This window comes from Athene cunicularia, assembly GCF_003259725.1.
Source record: "Athene cunicularia isolate RWA chromosome 8 unlocalized genomic scaffold, athCun1 chr8_part1, whole genome shotgun sequence".
NCBI classification, from domain to species: domain Eukaryota; kingdom Metazoa; phylum Chordata; class Aves; order Strigiformes; family Strigidae; genus Athene; species Athene cunicularia.
Genome location: NW_020799109.1, coordinates 16,798,124 through 16,817,203, shown reverse-complemented (window position 1 = coordinate 16,817,203; position 19,080 = coordinate 16,798,124). Strand labels below are relative to the sequence as shown.

Sequence of the window (19,080 nt, the reverse complement as noted above, 5' to 3'; positions counted from 1 at the left end):
TCAGAAAAGAAAGGGATATCTCCAGAATTATGGCAATGTTGCTTTCTCACATCAAAGCCAGTTATAAGATCCGTGTCTGTGGTTGCCCGGTCTAACTGCCTACTTGGAAACTAAACCAGGAGAAATAATTTCCTAAGTAATCGTATTTAAAGTGTCCAGAAAGGTCATGAATCTTCAGAACCCCCTTTGGAAACCCAGCTCTTTTAGTGGGGGCTCACCCCTCACCCTCCTTAGCACAATGAAACCTCACTGCAGCTGAAAGCCCCCCAAAACCTGCTGCACTCAGGCCTTCTGTAGGACGTCAATGAGGCAATTGTAACACACCGCTAAGTTGATTTTGTGCCTTTGAAAAATCTCCTCCTTAACACAAATACTCCATCACTGTCAGCTGAACACGTTTAACTTTTGAATTAATGTTATTTTCAAGAGGTCAGACATGTGACAGTAACAACAGTCTTTTGCCAAGCTGTGTATTTCAGGTCTACATCTGAATTTCCCCAGAGCTCGGTATTGTTTAAATACAAGTAACTGACTCTGGCTCATCGCTAATGCAAAACTTCTGTTCTCCAGACTCCTTCAGGGCTCTGCTCCTGGCTTCCTTCCCCACGCAGGCAAGGGGAGGCAGATCCACTCAGTACCCCCTCCCACAGTACACACTGCTCAGCAGGTCAGAGGGACCCAACAGCAGGCCACTAAGAATAATGGCAGTCTTTTTCTCTCTCATTTTGTCCCCGTCCCAGAGGCTGCCAGGTGTGTCAGCGGAGCTTTAGGTGATAGTCACATGGTTTGTGAAAACTGGCCTCCACCTAGGGCCACCCCTGCCAGGCTGCCCCAGCGGCTGGGATGGGGGTACCTCCAGCATGGCTGCTGGGCTGCTGGGTGCTCACGGGGTGGTGGGGAGGAGTGAAAGCTGCTGGGTGGAGGGACAGCAGCTGCCTACATGCGTGGCTGGGCTCTCACGGAGGAAGAGGAAGCCGGTCACCACTCTGAGGATGGTCTATTTTGTATTACATTGCCGTTGTACGAAATGTACCGAATCAGTGCTCTGTACAGTGTCTTTGGGTGTCTATGCAGATCTAGGACGTTCAGAAGTATTTCAGAAGGTGCTATTTGGGGAGGCACATGCAGCTGGAAGGTGCCTGGGCTCTGGTGGAAACAAGTAGTATGTCTGTCCCACCGCACCAACCCCTGTGATTCCAGCAGCTGTCAGTTAGTTGCAGTGGGTTTGGGGACAGGTCTGGTGTGTGCATGGTGCCACAGCCCAGTCCTCATGATAAGCGAAGTCACAGATTTCTGCAGTACAGTTTTACAGTGAGCCTGCTCTCACCAAATTAACTATTACCAATATCAAGCAACATTGCATAAACAGTGACATTAGTTTTCCCCATGCAGTAACGCTATAAATCCCACTCTACTGCTGTGAGCTGCTGGGTGGATTTGAGGGGGCACAGCCCCCTTCTCCAGACCTACCTCCAAAGGAGCTGTACATGACCAGTTCTTAGGACTCCTTTTCTCTCTGTCTCTCAGCACAGGTGAGGTCCAGATCTTCTGTCAGTTAAATTTTATTTTCCAGCCTGCTTTGTAATTCAGATAGTGTTTTAGTTCACTTGGCTGGCACCTAGTATTTTCACCACACCCTTGTCTCTTCAGACAAACAACCTCTTTTCTAACCTCTGGCAGAGCTAAACCTAGTGAGTAAGAAGAAACAGTAGTTAAGGCATAATAAATAAAGCCACCCTGAAGAAATACCTACACAACACAAGATGAATGGGCATCATCTACCTGGACAGTGTTGCTGCTAAACATGGGAGGAATAAATCAGACATGTCAGGTGCACTAGGACACCTGACAAAAAGGGAATGACATTTCTTGAAACCATAGTTTTATCTCTGCTCGTTTGGATCAAACACTTGTAATAGTTGTGGATTAATTTCCTTCCCATAGTCAAAACAATAAAAGCCAGGCACCATTTTATTAATTTCCAAACCAGTGTCAGATAAGCAGAATTGCATTTAAAAAAGTAAACACCCTGCCATGGAATTGGAGGATATGTAAGCGTTTGGGGCTTTTTTTTCCTGTGTCTGCAAAAGGGGGAGGTTTTTAGTATTATGAATAGATTTCATTTTGTAAGTTGTGCTACAAAGCACTGATAAGGCAACGGGAAAGCAGCAGAGATTGAGGCAGAGCAGGAAGAAATACCACCCATATTAGGAGACAGCCACTTACTTAGTTGCTCCTATTTGAATAAAGATGCCATTGTTCAGCCAGAAGAATGCACATATTCACAGGCTGGGCACAAAATAGCTCAGTGTATCTAGAACTCCAGAAGTGTCCAAATTACAGCCCCAGGGCCAAAACTGCCCTTGAGTCTTTCTGAAGAATGACCCTCTGCTTAATTAATCAGTGCTTTAACTGTGAGTGATCCCAGGACACACTTTTCTCAGGCCTTTTTCTTAGATCTGCTTGTTCAGAACAAACCTTTAAATGTTCTCTGACTGATTTTTGACCATTTTTTTCCCCTTTCAAGATTATTATTTCCTGTTTTACTGTGAAAGCTCATTAGAAATGAAGACCAGCATCTAGATGATCTCAGTTTAGTTTACTTGGATAGCAAATGATTGACTCAGGATGGAGAGACATTGGCTCCCTTTTAAGGCCTACCAAAAAAGATTAAGTTTACAGGCTCCCAGAACATTGCTACTGCAATTTTCTTTCCATATACTAAGGAAAAATTGTGGCAGACCTGATGAGTTTGTACATGTCATTCTGTTAGTCACATTTGATCCCATCACCATAACTCCAGCTGTTGTGCATGGGATCCTTACCAAGATCTCTTTCCCATTTACTGTGCACAAGACAAGTTTGAATTTACAGCACCGAGAACTCCTTCTTGCTGCCACTGTCCAGGTTGTCTGGATTCTCATAAAACCTTTTTTTCTGTCTGGAACAGAACTGAGATTCAATGGCAACTAGAAATCCATGAAGACAATGAAAAACATTGCAAAATTTTTCTCCAAGTTGGACTCCACCTTGTCTACCTAGCTTTGATGATAAAATTCATCCTATTCTAATTGAAGTTAAACAGGGAAAGTCAAAGTTTTTCCTTAAAATGAAAACAGCAAGAGTTGTTTTTGTGGGTGGTTTGTTTTTGGTTTGTTTTTATTTTTTTTAAACAGGGATATTTACAGTGAAAACCCAATGAATTCTGAGCATCTTTACAAACTTGTAACACCATATACAAACTAAAAAATGTCAAGGTTTTAAAAAAGTCAGCATGAATGTTTTGAAAAGCTATAATGATAATATAATATGCAGCTAGGGAAGCTGGAGCCATACTGTTTGATAGGCCCTATCTTATGATATCCAATATTAAGCTAAGTAAAATGATATGACCGGATGGCCTAACTAAATTTAGTAGTCTGGTGAATTGCCACTCTACTAAATTTAGTCAGCCCATAATGGGCATTAGATATCTACAGTCCAAATGATAAAATCTGTCTTGCTTTTTTAGGCTCCCAGTGAACACACAATATACTACATTGCACTATTAAGAAATAAGCAAATCTGGAAGGGAAACCAGGGGAAGGGGGAACCAGGACCTTAAGGAACACAGAAGGAATTGGGATGTGCAAAACCACAACCTCATGCTCAACGCTAGCCTGGCAGCAGGCGAAGGTGCATGGATGCTCCCCAGATATGTGACCCAAAGGGAGGAGAGGATGAGGAGGGCTCTGTGGGTGCACTAATCCTCCCCACTGCAAAGCTGCCACTCCAAACATAACTGTGCTGGAGCCATTGGAAGAGGAGTGGTTACAGGTGGGAGCTGGGCTCTCTGAGCCTTGCTGCTCTTATAAAACATATGCTGCCTGCATTTTCATATCACTCCTTCTACATTTTCCATTCTGGGCTTTGTAATCCTGGTGGTAAACAGGGCAGTATATTTCTACATAGATTTCCATGCATCTGTGAGCCAGTTTTACAGCTATGAAAACTGCTAAGTCACTTTTCTCAAAACCATATTCAAGGTGTTACTTACACAGTTCCTGCTGTTTAAGGGGATTTCTGCTTCTCAGTCCATGTGTGCTGTGACCTCTCCACTGGTGTGAAACCATGTAGGACACATTTTTTTAAATGTGAAATCTAATAGGATTAGAAGCTTTTAAAAATTCTGGCATTAATGAGTAGAGAAGAACAGTAATTGGACACGAAAAGGGAGCACCATAACATTATTCCCATGTCCTTAGAAAGAATTGCGTCCCTCTGTCCTCATATAAGAAGCTACTGGATGCCCCATGTAACTCAGTGATACTTCTTGATTACAGACAAGAAATAGTGCCCTTGTCCTCACTTTTCAGTACCCAGTACAACAATGGAGACATAGCCCTAATACTCAGCAGGTTCTACAGATCTAGCTTTATACTGAAGGTTGAATAACATAAACTGTAAGTTATCTTTGATCCCCTCCCTGCTTTAGGCAAATTTAACCTGCCTGAAGTTCTGTATGCACCATTCTCTGCAAGAAACAATTCTATTGATCATAGCTGGGTGTACATGTTCGACAGTCTGAGACTCAGAACAGTGGTTTTGAAAAATAATATATCTCAAAATAATCAGTATAGAAAGTCCCCATTTCCTTAATTGTTTACACTAAAAGGAAACAAATAGCTCTTGGAAAAATATCCTTTTGGCAGGGGGCGGGGGAAGCTTCTAAAATAGTAGCTAAGAAGTAGGTATGAAAATAAGATCATTACAGCTATTATCTGTATGCAGTCCATCTGTTTAGACACAGCGTTTTAGAAACAAGAGAGAGGGACAGAGTCTCAAAATTCAGAGCATTTTATTCATTTGTGACATTCCAGTTTTCACTCAGAATTTACCCTTTGCAAGATTTTTAAATCTGACTTCCCAATAAATGGATGTGGGAACTGTGATCACCCTTTCCAAGTCCTGTCCTCCTCATAACTTTTGGAGAGGTTGGCCATTTTGACCTCAGTTGCATTTGGAGGTCGTGTGGGTCTCGGACACACAGGGCTATCACAGGTATCACAAAGTGCTTCCCTACCAATGCCCCATCAAGGTGCCAGCCCACCCCCCCTCAGAGGAGCTGCCACAGAGGAAACCTATTAGACACCAGAGAATCCCCAACCGCAGAATCTAAACACACCAGGAACCAGGGTGCCCTAGTTCTGCTGCTCACACAGTAACTTGTTTTTCTTTTTATAATTATGTCTTAAGCATTCTTTATGCTGAAATAATCATAACATATTTACAACCAGACTCTATTTTAATTTTTGTCTTCAGATCACTTTCTGTGTGGCCTCATACTGCCATTTCCAGCCCAAATGACACCCTTCCTATCAAAGGCAATTTGGATTTCTTTTCTCAGACACAAGTTTGCAAGGTATTTTTGTCAAATGATTTACTCAAGTTCTGATGTTACAAATAGACCTGCTGGTGTAAGGAGGCAGAGCAGCAACTCTGGATCTGACCCAACATGTATTGGCTTTCTCGTTGCTGTATTTTGTAATTCTATAACAAAACCTCATTTGTGTAGCATGGCTTCATAACCCAACAGATGTGATGCTTGCCTGCTCACTCCAGTTGTGTTTCTCACTTTTAGTACAGATGATTACTGGCCAGTAACCACTAGCATTGTTTAATAACATTAGCTTTTTGTGGCTGTTGTTGCTTTTTCTTTTCTGATACGACTTTTCCCCATATGCCATGTTTTTTCCAGAGTACTTGTAAATATTTGGAAAAATGCATTAGTTTCACATTGCTCTGAAGACGAGTTTCATCTACACTTGCTCATTTACATATATTCATGTTTTACAAGTTTTCTCCCCCTCACTTTTTAATCAAACACCTGTTTTCACAGGGCTTTTGCTTCTTCCTAATTGTCAGTCCGTATTATTTTTGTTAAAGACTGATTTTTTTTCTTTAAAAAAAAGCAGTTCTATTGCTCATCCATTTGAAAATCATAATTAACTTCATCTCCTTCCTCATTTGCTAATGGGTCTATTTTCTCTCTAGTATTTCCTTTTCCCCTGATACACTCATAAAGTCTCTCTTGTTTCTCTTATCCCCTTTGGCTAACTTTAACTTATTCTGCCTTAAGCTGGGGAAAGGGAGACCTTCACAACACAGTGCTTAGAACTTCCACACCATTTTATACTTTCAAAGTCTTTTGCAGACATCAATTAATTAATTAACTTTCATAATGTGCCAGTGAGGTAGAGAAGTATTATTCACAGCTTTATTTTGATGAGGAAAGTAAAGAGGAGGTCCTGAATAATCAATGCTGACTGCAGAGGGGCTGCTTCAAGGGCCAAAAACTTTGTGTGCTCAGGCAAGTAGACAACTAAGCCTGCTTGTGGGCATAACATCATCATTAGTAAAGATGGGAAGCTGAGCTCAGGTAAGAGAATGCAAAATCTCTCTTTCAGCTGCCCTTATTTCTGTTCATTTTTTAGTGAAGACTCCACAGAGGTTGCCCACCTACGTTTCTGCTGGTCAGATGTTCCTACACAATATTAATATATCTGGTTAAAAACGCTGTTGGAGAAAGCAGTGCCATTGTTAGCCTAGAGGATATTTAAAAAACCTGTTGTCGCTTTATACAAGTGCCTGACAAACATATTTACTCTTTGCTAGCCATTACACTTAGAAAAACGATTTCAAAACCATACGCTCAAGGTGTTTGAACTAAAATTTAACTAGCCCAGTTAATGCAGCAGCATATCAAGGATGTATATTCTCATGCAAACATGCCAGGATGGGCTTCCAGCAATTTTCTTTGGTTTCATTATACACACACAGCACTATATAGGATTTTCACAGTGTTTCTTAGCTTGTGGTCCATGGACCACTGGTGGGCTACAAGACATCAGGAAGTGGTGGATGAAACAACTGCACATTTTCCAAGGAAGACCAAAAGCCTAAGCCATACAAGCATGTTCCAGTGAGCAAACAAAGGGAAGGGGGTGAAAACAAATTAACAAATGAACAATCAAAGTCTATCTTAATTTTTAGTTGGTTTGCAAATGAAAAACATTGTGGTTAGATGCTCAACACAGCCTGAGGATACTTTTTCATGATCCTAAACAGTGGTTAAACACTGCTTTGTGTGTCTGGAAGTCTAAAAAGTTAAATTATTTTCATGAGACTCTTCTAAGACGGTGTCAGCATCATCTTCATCACCCTTGCTCGAACTGTGGTGCATCACAACACTGCTCCCTAGCACAGAAGGCCTATGGATTATAATCTCTGCCCCTTATAGTAGCTGATCAAGGGGATCCTTACTGAGCCCTCTGAGTTCTCTCTCCCTCCCCTTCTGTCCATGCTGCCCTCCATGCCCAGCGTGCCTCTCTCCCACAGGCACAGCCAGGACATGCACCCCTGCAGCCAGGGGCTGTCAGAGGGCAAGCAAAATCTGGTGCCATGCTGCAATTTATGGGGCTGGCAGCCAGACGAGATACAGAGCTGTGATTTTCCTCTTTCCTGGGAGCTTTCTCAGGCGTGGGAAGTGAGATGTGATGGTTTAGTTCCTCCACCTCTGGTGCCTTTTCCAGAAAGAGATCCAAGTTAGTTCGTGTGTGTGTGTGTGTGTGCGCGCGCATGTGCATGTAGCAGAAAGCAGGTGAGGTATCCAGTCCCTAAAAAGAACTTGGTTAAGTTCTGCTGAGCAGGAGAGGCTCAGCACACTGCCTGCTTAGCACTCCCAAACTGTGCTGGCCAAGTATCCACTTCAGATGTTTATGGAGGTTTCTTTCTGAGGGCTGAAAGCTTGCATCTGTGCTTCCAGTTCAAGTTCTCTCACAAATTTGAACAAAAAGCTTGTAAAGTTCAGCATCTTCCAAATTGCCCCATATAAGTCAATCCTGAAACCATATCCAAATGGCTCCCCCCTGCCATACCTTCCACAGAAATGACCTAAACTTTGTCAGGTTCACATGTCCCTAGAGATGATCTCATTTCACTGCTTCAAAAGAGCTTTGGTCTGCACAGCCTGTAGCAGCAAATTTACACTTCAAAAAGCAGACAGCTTTTTCCACATCTTATTCACTTAATGGGTGAGAATGTAAAATTAGTTCCGTTGCTGATGAGGACCTTGAGCCAAATGAAAAGTGTTCATTTGTCAGCACAGACTTACAGCCTGAAACATGATTATATAGCTAATCCAATAATGGGTTTTGATGCTGAGCATTTATTTATATACAGTATGTCTTGTTATCTGTTGATAATCAGGCTCTACAATTTACTCTCTTTTGTGTCATTAGACATAGCAACATCTTCCAGACATATTACATTTGCGTGTCAACATACAAATACACACACAAAACCCTTCTGACGAAAATACTCTTTGCCTGTTTGCCTTGAAACAGCATTTGAATTTGAGCTTTTTGTAGTTTAAAATATTAGTAGCAAATTAATCATTTTAGACTGAGACCCTCTCTGCATCTTATAAGTCTTAATAGATTAAAATATAACACATAAATTTTGCTTGCTTATCTGTAACATCACGTGAACTGATTCTTTTTTTGCCTGATGTGAATATCGATATCTAGTAATCTCAGGTGTAAATTTGTATACATTAAATGGTCCCTGTCCTAAAGTATTCCATGTCCTAACATCAGACAGTATCTTAGACTTTACTAGCTCTGCAAACACCACTATTTGATGGATGAACAGATTTATCTTTTATAGAACAGAAAGTAAGTATAACTTGTTAATATCAGGCACAGTTCCGACATCAAGTACATTAAAATCACAGAAAACCAGAAAGGTGTGTGTTTGCTTTTTCTTTTTCAACTTTTTGACTAATTTCTATTGCTACCTAATACTCCTGTGGTTGTGTGGATCACTGTAAATATCTAACACTGAATTACTGGGACAGTTTACTCCTCATTTAAATACAGAATACATAAAATTCTAATATTTAAAATGGAGAGGCATTTTCATAGTTATGCTATAGTATATATACATTGTAACATTCACCAGATATTTAAAAAAAAAAAAAAAAAAGTCTATGGGAAAGTAAAATCACTCCAGTATTAAACTGGGAGTTAATTGCAAACGTGGGGCACACCTGCAAACTCTGTGAACAATCTTGCAACACTACACAAGGCAATTTCTGTGCTAAAGGATAGCTCTGCCTGCAGAAACACCCAGGAACACCTCTGAAGGTTGGGTGAAGTCTCTTCTAAATTTGGCAATCAGGAACCTTTTAGAAGCAAAGCTATTAAGTAAAATTTTCCTCAAAGGATCCTGCAAATCAAGGGTGCAGGTGAGATACAAATGATGTATGAGCCAAACTCGAGCTTTGCCACTGCCTCTTCTACGAGCAGGATCAGGCCTCCCTGTGTGCTTTTGTTTAGCTGAAATTTACTCTACAATAAATACTTATATATTGCTGCAACATGATGTTTTATTGGGCTGCACTAGTTTACTAAAAACAGCAGGCTGGTAATAGCAGTGCTTGTGGTTTTGCCTGTAATTCATTTGTGCATGGTAATGCACAGGGAGAGATATGATACAAGATAATAAGGCAAATTAAAAAAACGACTAAACTCAGTACTTGCAATATACAGTATATTAGGACCATGTTCAGACAGGCTGATTCTTTGGATATTTTTATTTTTTGTTTTACCTCGGCAAGGTAATTCATTAGGTATTCGCTTGGGTAAAGAATAAATGAATATAGCATACATTACATCCTCACTTTAGTTGCAGAAACAAATCTTTCCTGTACCCGCCAATGTAATCTTCAGAGTTTTCGTTATATAAAACACCTCAAGAAAAATGCACCTCAGTAAGATTTACACTTTATTACTCTAATGATTCTACAAACACTGCCACAATGTGATGAAAGGCAAAGCAGTCCTGATCTGATTGAGAGCTAATAAAAATCAGTACTGAAAACTGAAAATAGCACCCTTATCATCTTTCTTTCATTTAGACCTGATTACTAGGGGATTATAATGCAATCACAGCTATGTGTGAGAGGTAGCTATGGGAACCAGTTTTAACTGTTTATCTAGCCAAAGATCTTAATTTAAGTTTGAACACTCTGATTCATTTATATGTAAGACACCAAGGAGACAAAATGCAGAAGAAACAGATGCTCACTTGTTCTTTCCATTTAACTTCATAAGCTACCAGCCAATTTGTCTTTCAGGGACAAAATTAATTTCTGATGACAATGTGAGCAAGTAATAAACTAGGAGTTCCTGTCCTGGGAAACTTGTTAAGGCCATGTAATGTTCTGGAGTTATTTAGAAAAAAACAATTTGCTCATAGACTTGCAGGGACATCTGTAACAGAGTTTTCTTTGTCCCTGTGCTGTTACTCATTTCTGGGGGCTTTATGACACCTTTTCCAGAGGTTGATTTGAAAAAGTTCAAAAGGAAACATATTGCCCATTATTTCTTTCCTGTGGGGTATTTTTTTTTTTTAGACTGCTCCTTTTTTTCCCCTTCATATTCACAAATCATGCAAACCTCAACCCACTTGCTTTGCTACTTCCATACAGCCAGAGAAACTAACCACCAGCCAGGCCTAACAAAATTAATCAAAAACTATTTGAGAAAAACGGTTTGTCAGAAATTTTGAGGCAAGTACACACCTGAAAACATCTGACAGAGCACTGCAAAAAAGTCTGTTGTGCATTTAGATGGAGGGAGCTTTGCCCATTAATGCCTTTAATTCTGTTAAACTATTGTCATTAGCCAGGGGAAAAATGCCCATATGAGAAGGGGAGAGAGAAAAAGAGAGAGATCCACCCTAAGAGCTTGCGTTTTCAGTATGAGCTGTGTGTACATGCTCCTGAACCAATTACTTATCTGAAATGTTCTCTATCTCTCATTATCTTTGCTGGCCCTATTTCCCCATTTTGGTATTTGTTTCACATGTACAGCTGTTTACTCTGGTAACACTTTTCTATCATTTGGCTCATTCATTGGGGTTTTATCCCCACCTGGCAGTCCCCCCACATCCTCAGTTCTCTCTTAGGTAAATTCCTACAGTCTAATGTCTGTCCATTAGCACATTTAAAATCACTCCTTCTGCTGTGCTTAACATTCGTTTACAGCTTATGTGCTTCACATGAATGTTCCTTTTCCAGCAGTTCTTTTGAAGAAAGTTTAAAGCAAGTTGCAAAATGTTTCTTTTTCATCTAAACAGGGAAATGAATTTAAGAAAGGGAGAGAAGAGCCTGAAGGTTTAGCTCTTTCAAATTTTAAGCAGAATTCAAAACACTATTGGAACACATCTGTCAGAGAAAGCATGAGAGCACCTGCATTTTAAGAGTGAATCTCTTCCCTAACTCCTTCCTTGATAAAAGCTTGCATGAACAGCACCTTTAAACCACATCAATCCCAGATGCTTTCCATCCATCCAGTTATTATTTCCCTTGGCACTGAAGTGCAACTACCTCTAGACTGAAGCTTCTCAGCAATGTGCAGCCCACTGTATGGCAATACGGCTCACAACAAGTGACTGAAACTGTTCAGCTGGAATTATAAAACAAGGGGAATTTTAAACAGGTAGTTCAAACCGGAGCTCAGCCTGAATACTGCAAGGAGCAATAGTAACTCTTGATTTAAAGGCCAGATGGTTTCAAATATCAATTATAAGAATGAAGTTCGGAGGGGGAAAACTAAGAATTCAATGAAATTATAAACTTTACCACTGTTCTGTTTGGATTTATGTAGCAGGATATCACCAGCACACTGCCCGAGCACACAGTGCATGGCCTCACACTGTATTTGTAGGGAAGGGTGCACCATGGTTCAGCAGTTTCCTACTGCTGTCCGTTACCTTCAGTTAGTTTTCAGGGATCAAGTTACTGCTTCGAGACACATCCACCCAAGTGTGGTGCCTTGGCCATTAGCTGAGCACCAATAAGGGTGTCACTGGCAAGGACTGCTGCAAACTTCTAATAATTGGGACTCAGAAAATGTAAGTTCATCGCTTTAACGGTGATTAGATTCCATACCATCCTTGCCACACAGCTTTGAAGGCTTGTGTGCAAAGGCAGGATACATACTGAGGCCATAGAGATGAAAACAGAGCATTAATTCATGTTTCAAGAACACAGAGTAAGGAAAGTTCACACACTTTAGAAAAAAACCACAGAATTTTGCAAATTAAATTAGTGCTTGGGAGAGATGAGATCAGCCAGTGCTCTGACATCCTCTTGCACAGGCAAGCAAGAGCTGTAGCAGAGACATGATGGCAGTGTTCCTTTAATGATGAAATTTTCCACCTAAGACACTCCACAGATTTGGGACATATTGATTACTGAGGCAAATTTAATAAAAAAAAGAATGTAAAGATATAAAAGACAGTCTCTGTCAGGAAGGTTTGGGTGAGGGAGGTTTGACTGGCTATTTGTGGAGCTCTGTGACAAGTCTGAAAATTTGTTTTGGCCTGCTGGGAAGCACAACAGTCACCTTGGGAAAAAAGAAAATGGTTTTCTGGGCGGCTGGTATAGGAGAGAGGTGGCTGGGGTAGGGCTACACTTCATATAATATGAATCCTCCACAAAGCAAAATGTTAATTAGCATGCAATTAAGGTGGAAAGTATTTTTACTTAGATTTAAAAAAATCCTCAACCAAGAATGTAGCTTAGTCATAAAGTACAAATATTGGGAAAATTGAGCATTTCAGTCCACTTCACCAGTCATTCAGAGCCCCTGCAAACTGGTTCTGGAAGAGCAGTTAAAGGTGGGGAAGTGCATAAAGGAGAGGGGGTGAAGAGACAGGCTGGGGCAATTTTGGGAAACCTGTTTCACAGTGTCATAGCTGCCACTCCATCTCCTGCAAAGCTCTGAGACCTAACTCAATTTCTCTTAGATAGATAATTTGAAAATTTGCAACAGTCTAATGATTTAATTTCAAAAACTTGCAGATCAGGAAGACATTAGTAGAACATTGAAAAACTTGGCATCTAAACAAAACTATAATGTATTTCCAAAACCAAACAGATATTTTCCACTCTTCCACAAAACTCAATATAGTATAATATATTACACATTTCTATGCAGAAAGTCTTACACAACCTGTCTCCATTTCAATGAAGCTGTAAATTTGGGGGTTGGATATCTGAAATGCAGTTTTGATCAAGTTAAGAAGTGGGAATACCACAGATGGGCTGGAGTCAGGTGAGTCTGATAAAAGAGTTCACAGGCCTCTCTAAAAAGCCCTCAACACAAACCGAACCTATAACGTTGCCTTTACAGTACTGAGCCCACAAGCCCAGAGAATGACAGACTTGTTCAGGGTGGGAGGTGTTGAAGCAGGATGCCTGTGCTCTACTCCAGTTAGTGTCTTAAAGATTGTAACCACCATATTCCTGCTACCACAAAAGCAACATGACCTCCCTCAGCAGTACATTAGGGTGCAAATTGACAACAAAGACTTTTAGCCCCAAAAATCAGTGCAAAAAGCATGTGTGAGCTGTATGAGAGCCATGTTACTAGTACCTCAATCTTCAGTGAGATAATCTCAGACTGGGTCACCGCTGGTCTTGGAGGGCATCAATCTTTGGAAGACCAACAAGTCAGCAGATGCTTATCCCTTCTGTAATGCCTCAGTAGAAGCCAGATCGTTGTTTCATGGCACATAAAGGCTGTGAAATCCATGAAGCTTGGAAATCTCAAAGACTACAAAATAAATCCACTCCTGTGCAGTGCTAATACAGGAAATTCCAGTGCGAGGGAATGCAGCCTCTGTCCAACATACCACAACCAGGAGAAGAATGTAGCTTCAGAGGAAAAAACTTTTAACTGGTTCCTAGTGGGCTCGTCCCTAAGTTGACTCTGTATTACAGTAACAAGCCTATTGATCTCTTCAGTCGTGGATGTATTTCTGCCAGCCCTGCCATGAGAGTAGTGGAGCTGTGGTGGACAGCTTGCTGGGTGTCCCATGTGGGCAAGCTGCCCTTCACCTGTGACACCAGGCACATGTGAAACATGGAAAGGGTGATTTTCTTTTCCTGATGAGCTTGTGGGGAGGCAGGCAGTACTGTGAAAGTCTCTCCCTTTGAGAGAAATTAGTAAAAACTACCCTGAGGCTACCCGTCTCTCCTCCTCATGAAGTCAGTAAAAACCATCAACACCAAACATATTAATTTAACTAAGCAGCAAATATAAACTGAAGGTTAACATGTATAATGAAAAATGCTTTTCAGTGTCTCCTGTGGCTGTCAAGACTACCAGTTAGCACACATGATAATGTCTGTACGTATCTAATAGGAAGCTGACTACTGAGACCTGAGAACAATGCAGACCATACATGACTTTCAGAGATAACTATTCTGGAAACGCCAGGAAAAAAAAGGGAAAACATGAGAACTGGACCCTGAACCTGGCATAGCTCCAGTAATGGCATCTTACAGCCTGCCACTCTCATCTTTCTTCAGAAAACAAGTGGCAACAGAAAGCAAAAGATGCAAACCTCAGAGCTGAGAGTCCCTCCGAAGGGGTGGGAGCACAGCAGCACCGTGCCCAGGGGCATTGCAAGGGTGGAGGCGGAGCAGCACTGGGGTGCCTCTTCCTTCCCTTCCAGCTCTACCTGCCTTTGTGGCACAGGGCAGGGACAGCATGGACACACCTTGTGCTTTGAATTTCTGACCCGAGACTGTCCCTTACGGCAAAGTGCCAACTCAGCTGTAGTAAATCTAGTTTTTTAGGGTTAAGCATATTATAAATGTTAACCAGTAAACACAAAAGCAAAATTCTCTCCTTTTTACTGAAAGGGTCTCTCCATCACCCAGGTGAAAGCTAACAACCTGAGAGTGACTGTTACTGACACATGAAAGCTTGGTTGTTCCAGCTAGATGAAAGGCACCAAACCTGAGACAAATATTTTGTCAACTCTCATGGGGAATCTTGTAAAGCCATCTCCCATCCTGTAACCGTTCTGTGGTTAAATAGTAGCTTCAGTTCTCTGATGTTGCAACCCAGCACCTTTCACAGGCATTAAATGTCGTCTAAATTAATTCTAAGAAAAAAAAAAATGCATTCTGCTCAGAGTCATTTCTATTGCCCAGTTATTTTATATGAATCTGATAACTAGTTTCCTGCTACAGAGATTACATCTTGAATACTTAATGCCAATTTGGAAATTTTTTAGACAAAACAAAAATAGATCTAAAACATAGCACACACAGTTTAGCTAAGTGTAGAACATTAATGCAAGGCATGATTGGAAAAACAGCAAGTAAATTGGAGGAGGAGAGCAGATTCAATGGATTCTCTCAGGGTTAGTACATGCTGTAACTGGTCATTCAGGCATTTCTTGTTCTGAAAGTACATTTTCCTTAGCATAAAAATCTTGAGTTCAACAACTCAAAAAAAAAAAAGTTAGAATGAAGGATAGAGTGCAGCCAAAGGATAGCCTTTAACAACCATTTCAAAATGAAATCTAAATATGCTTACATATTAGATAAATGTTGGCTTCCAGGGAAGCTTTACAACACTTTAATTCCATCCTGGACTGGGATATATAGAAATGTTTTGAATTTCCATAAGTGTCCAGAGCTCTCTGCTAAGCTAACAAGCTGATATTTCTATTCATATAATAGAAGTTATTTTTTCCCTGAAGTAACTCACTGGCCTCTCTTTGGTGATTTTTCTTTCTTTTTTCTTTTGAGCTGCAGTACAATTTCATTAATAGGACTATACAATAATTATTCTTCTCATATTCTCATCAGCTACGAATAACCCAACTGCCCTATTTTTTTGCCACATGGATTCCAGGATCTTTTTTTTTTTTAATGTCATGCTTTTTTCCCCTCTCATTACTTAACAGCAAAGCTTGTGGGTTGCATATAGGTAGAACACCTCACTGGCCACTCTCACTCCCTCTCTGGCCCATAGCACATTTAAGTTCTCTGGAAGTTTTTGTTATCCTTGATAGCTGAACCAGTAGTGGCCAGTTAATGACCCATGGCTCATCACACACATACCACAGGCACACATGCATACAACTCCTGTAGAATAGAGAAATTAAGGCTGGTCTTAACTTTCCCTAGCTGAAGATATTTTAAGGTGAGCAGGGAGACCCAATGAGCTGTCTGAATGCTGCAATGATCCAGGAAAAGTGTGGGCAATTGTACTCCCTGCAACAGATGAGGAAAATGCAACCCTGAAGTAAAAAGAAAATAAAATAAAATCAGCCCTATCTGAGATTTGCAGACACCTGAGAAGAGCAGACTTGTACTCGTTCCCAGGTCCCTCCATCTGCATTTTGTTCTTGTTCATATACAAGCAAAATGAGTTAAAAAATCCTGTAACTGGCTAAATCAATAATCAATGATTCTTAATAAGAAACAATATATCAAGAAATGCCTCTTGACACTATACCTTCAGGCTGGTACAGGCAGCCTGTTTCTCACTGCTTGCCCTGCTGACGCCGCGGCAGGCTCCAGCTCAGAGAGAGCACAGCTGGCTGCCGTGGCAGCTCTCTTGCAGCAGCTGGCAGTGCCCCGTCCTCCTGTGCTGTCCCAGAGCTCCGCAGACACCTGAAAACACAGTGGCAGTAGTTCCCCCCCAGGCAGGGCTGCTCAGACCCTGACACGGGTTCAGCACCAGCAGCTTAATACATAAATCCCTCTAGAGGAAAGTACAGCTGCAGAGTCCTTCGGCTCATAGGTGCAGCCTACAGTGACCACGGGCACTGGTGATGACAACCTATTTACCCACACAGACTTACAGTATTAATTTGAAAGCAACAGACAGAAGCAGGGCTGTCAGCCAACCAGTAATATTTTGTAGAGCTGGTGCCATATGTCATATATTAAAGGTCTTACTTCAGCAAAACACATGGTTTAATGCTAAGCCCAAGGGTGTCCCAGTGAATCCAGTTGCACCTGTCATGGTTTTCAAGACACCTACCTTAAGATCTGCATAAATGGGGTTTTAGTTATTTTATCATAACGTTTTCTTTATATTAACCTTCTTTTCCAGTCTCTGTGTTTAAAGTTGAAGGAAATAACATGAAAAAGCAGGAGATAATTAAAGTAGGATTCATAGCAAAGAAAGCAGGTACTTTGATTTTAACTGTACTTAAAATTAGGGAGGAACTTGAAGGCCAGAGAAAATGGCCCACAGTGCTAAATAATTTTTGTAACTTGTCATTGTGCACGATGCCTTTAAGAAAGTCCACCAATGAGGGATGTACTCTGCCACTGAACCTGAAACCCTATACAATGCTTTTGTCTGGTCTAGCTTCCCATGGCTAGTGTATCTCAAGACAGGAGGGAGATCTTATCAAAACAGGAGAGATTAGGAACAGCAAGCAAACCTGCCCAGCAAACAGATACAAATCTGGAAAGACACCCTCTCCTCACAAAAGCAGAGCTTACAGATATGGGTTAAAATGGGTGAGCTGACTATTTCAAAAAGATGAAAAACCGTTTGGCTTCTGCAGACTGAAAGGTGATTCCACACTGTAACTGCTCATCGGGCAGGGCAAACGCAAACCCTTTAATATGGCTGCCCAAGCAGTAGCCCAGGAAGAGCAGCTTTCACAATTTGGCAGCTGGATGTGGAGATAATCGTGTGGATATGGGCACTGACCTCTCTGCTAGAACAGATAATAGAACAAAAAAAGAGGAAGATGCCAAGGAGATACTTGATTTCTTTGGGTAATTGTGACTTGCAGTTTGTTATCACGCTCAAGTGGAACATCAACGGGCTTTGGGTTTTTTGTGAATTTTTAGGGAAAATCGATAACATCAGCAGTCGGCTATCTCCTATTGCCACTGCCTTGGTTCCTAACACAACTAATAATTCAGACCTGATGGGCTCCTTATAATCATTTTGGGTCAAGGTCTGGGGTAACAGAAACTGATTGCAAAAGAAGGCAACTGAGAGGAAGCTGTCCTAGGCCATGGCACTAATCTTTTGTACAAGTGAAAACCCACACTACAGATAAGTGTTGCCCTTTGTATTCCCTCTGCTGCCAAGGACCGTGACTACCCTGGCCAGGTGGCCTGTTCCCTGGATGCAGGAATCTGCTCACATCAGTCCTTACTTTCTCTCTAGCATCAGGGAGAGGTTCCTCTGCCTTTGAAAGACTGAAGTGGATACCTCATTAGGCCTTGATTATCCTCAAGCAATTGCTTAGATTTCTGCCCTATTACCGATCTGCCTTTTTTAGCAGAGGTCGTGGAATGGGCAGTGGCTGTCTTGTCTTCGTTATAATGCATCATTTGAAACTTTTCAATTAAGCTTCAGATCAGGCCACAGTACTGAGACCGCTTTAACGAGGGTGAGTAATGACCTTGTGCTGCACGGGATTTCTGGCACACCATCAGTTTTAATTCTTCTTGATCTTACTGTAACCCTTTGATACTTTGGATCAAGGGTTCTCTTGAAATGCTTTAAGCACATCGTAGGACTTTCAGGGACTGTTCTGACATGGTTTCTATCTTACTTGTCTCAATGTAGCCAGACTGTCACCTATAAGTCTCCCATATAAATTCAAATTGCCAAAGATTAAAAGGCAGCTGAAAATCTGGCCTGTGCACAGAACCGGGGAAATCTGGTGTGGGTCCCCAGAGTGAGTGAACCTAAAGAGGATTCTGCTATGAGAGCAAGGTAACCCCTTTGATGTGCCATGCCCAAGTACAGCAATGCTATGATTAGAACAGAAAGATACATTATGCTGGAGTAGTAAATTTACTAAGAACTACTGAGAGAAAGACTTCCAGAAATTTAGACTTCCTACCTAATACCCATTTTTACATTATATATAGGCCAAACTAAATCTCTGTAGTTTAAAAAACAATGTTAGACCCTCGTCCAGTTAAGCCGGTGATAGAAATCACTTTGACATCAGCAGGACAAAGATCTCACCTTTAAATTAAGGGATATTTGCACCCAGACCCAAACCCAAGCCTTGTAGCTGGAATCAATTTTTAAATAGGTTGTGTGTGGATGAAGCAGATCAACCCTGGTATTTTCAAGGTACTTTCCCAGATCTTGGAGTCTCATGAACCTGTATTTCCTTTTCTGGTGAGAAGGACAGCATCTAACTATAAAATTCATCTCAGTAAGTGTTTCTCAGAAGCCA

At 41.2% G+C, this 19,080-nt stretch overlaps 1 long non-coding RNA gene across 2 annotated transcripts in view; it reads right to left on the bottom strand.

Moving 5' to 3' along the window:
• Positions 1 to 16,667, bottom strand: part of LOC113482758 — a 58,950-nt gene extending 42,283 nt beyond the window's left edge. For both annotated transcript variants that reach the window (XR_003398916.1, XR_003398915.1), the window contains exons 1-2: positions 16,368 to 16,667; positions 1,471 to 1,688 (exon numbers count right to left, since the gene is read on the bottom strand). This is a non-coding gene — a long non-coding RNA (uncharacterized LOC113482758). The remainder of the gene's footprint in view (positions 1 to 1,470; positions 1,689 to 16,367) is intronic.
• Positions 16,668 to 19,080: the final 2,413 nt, after the last annotated feature.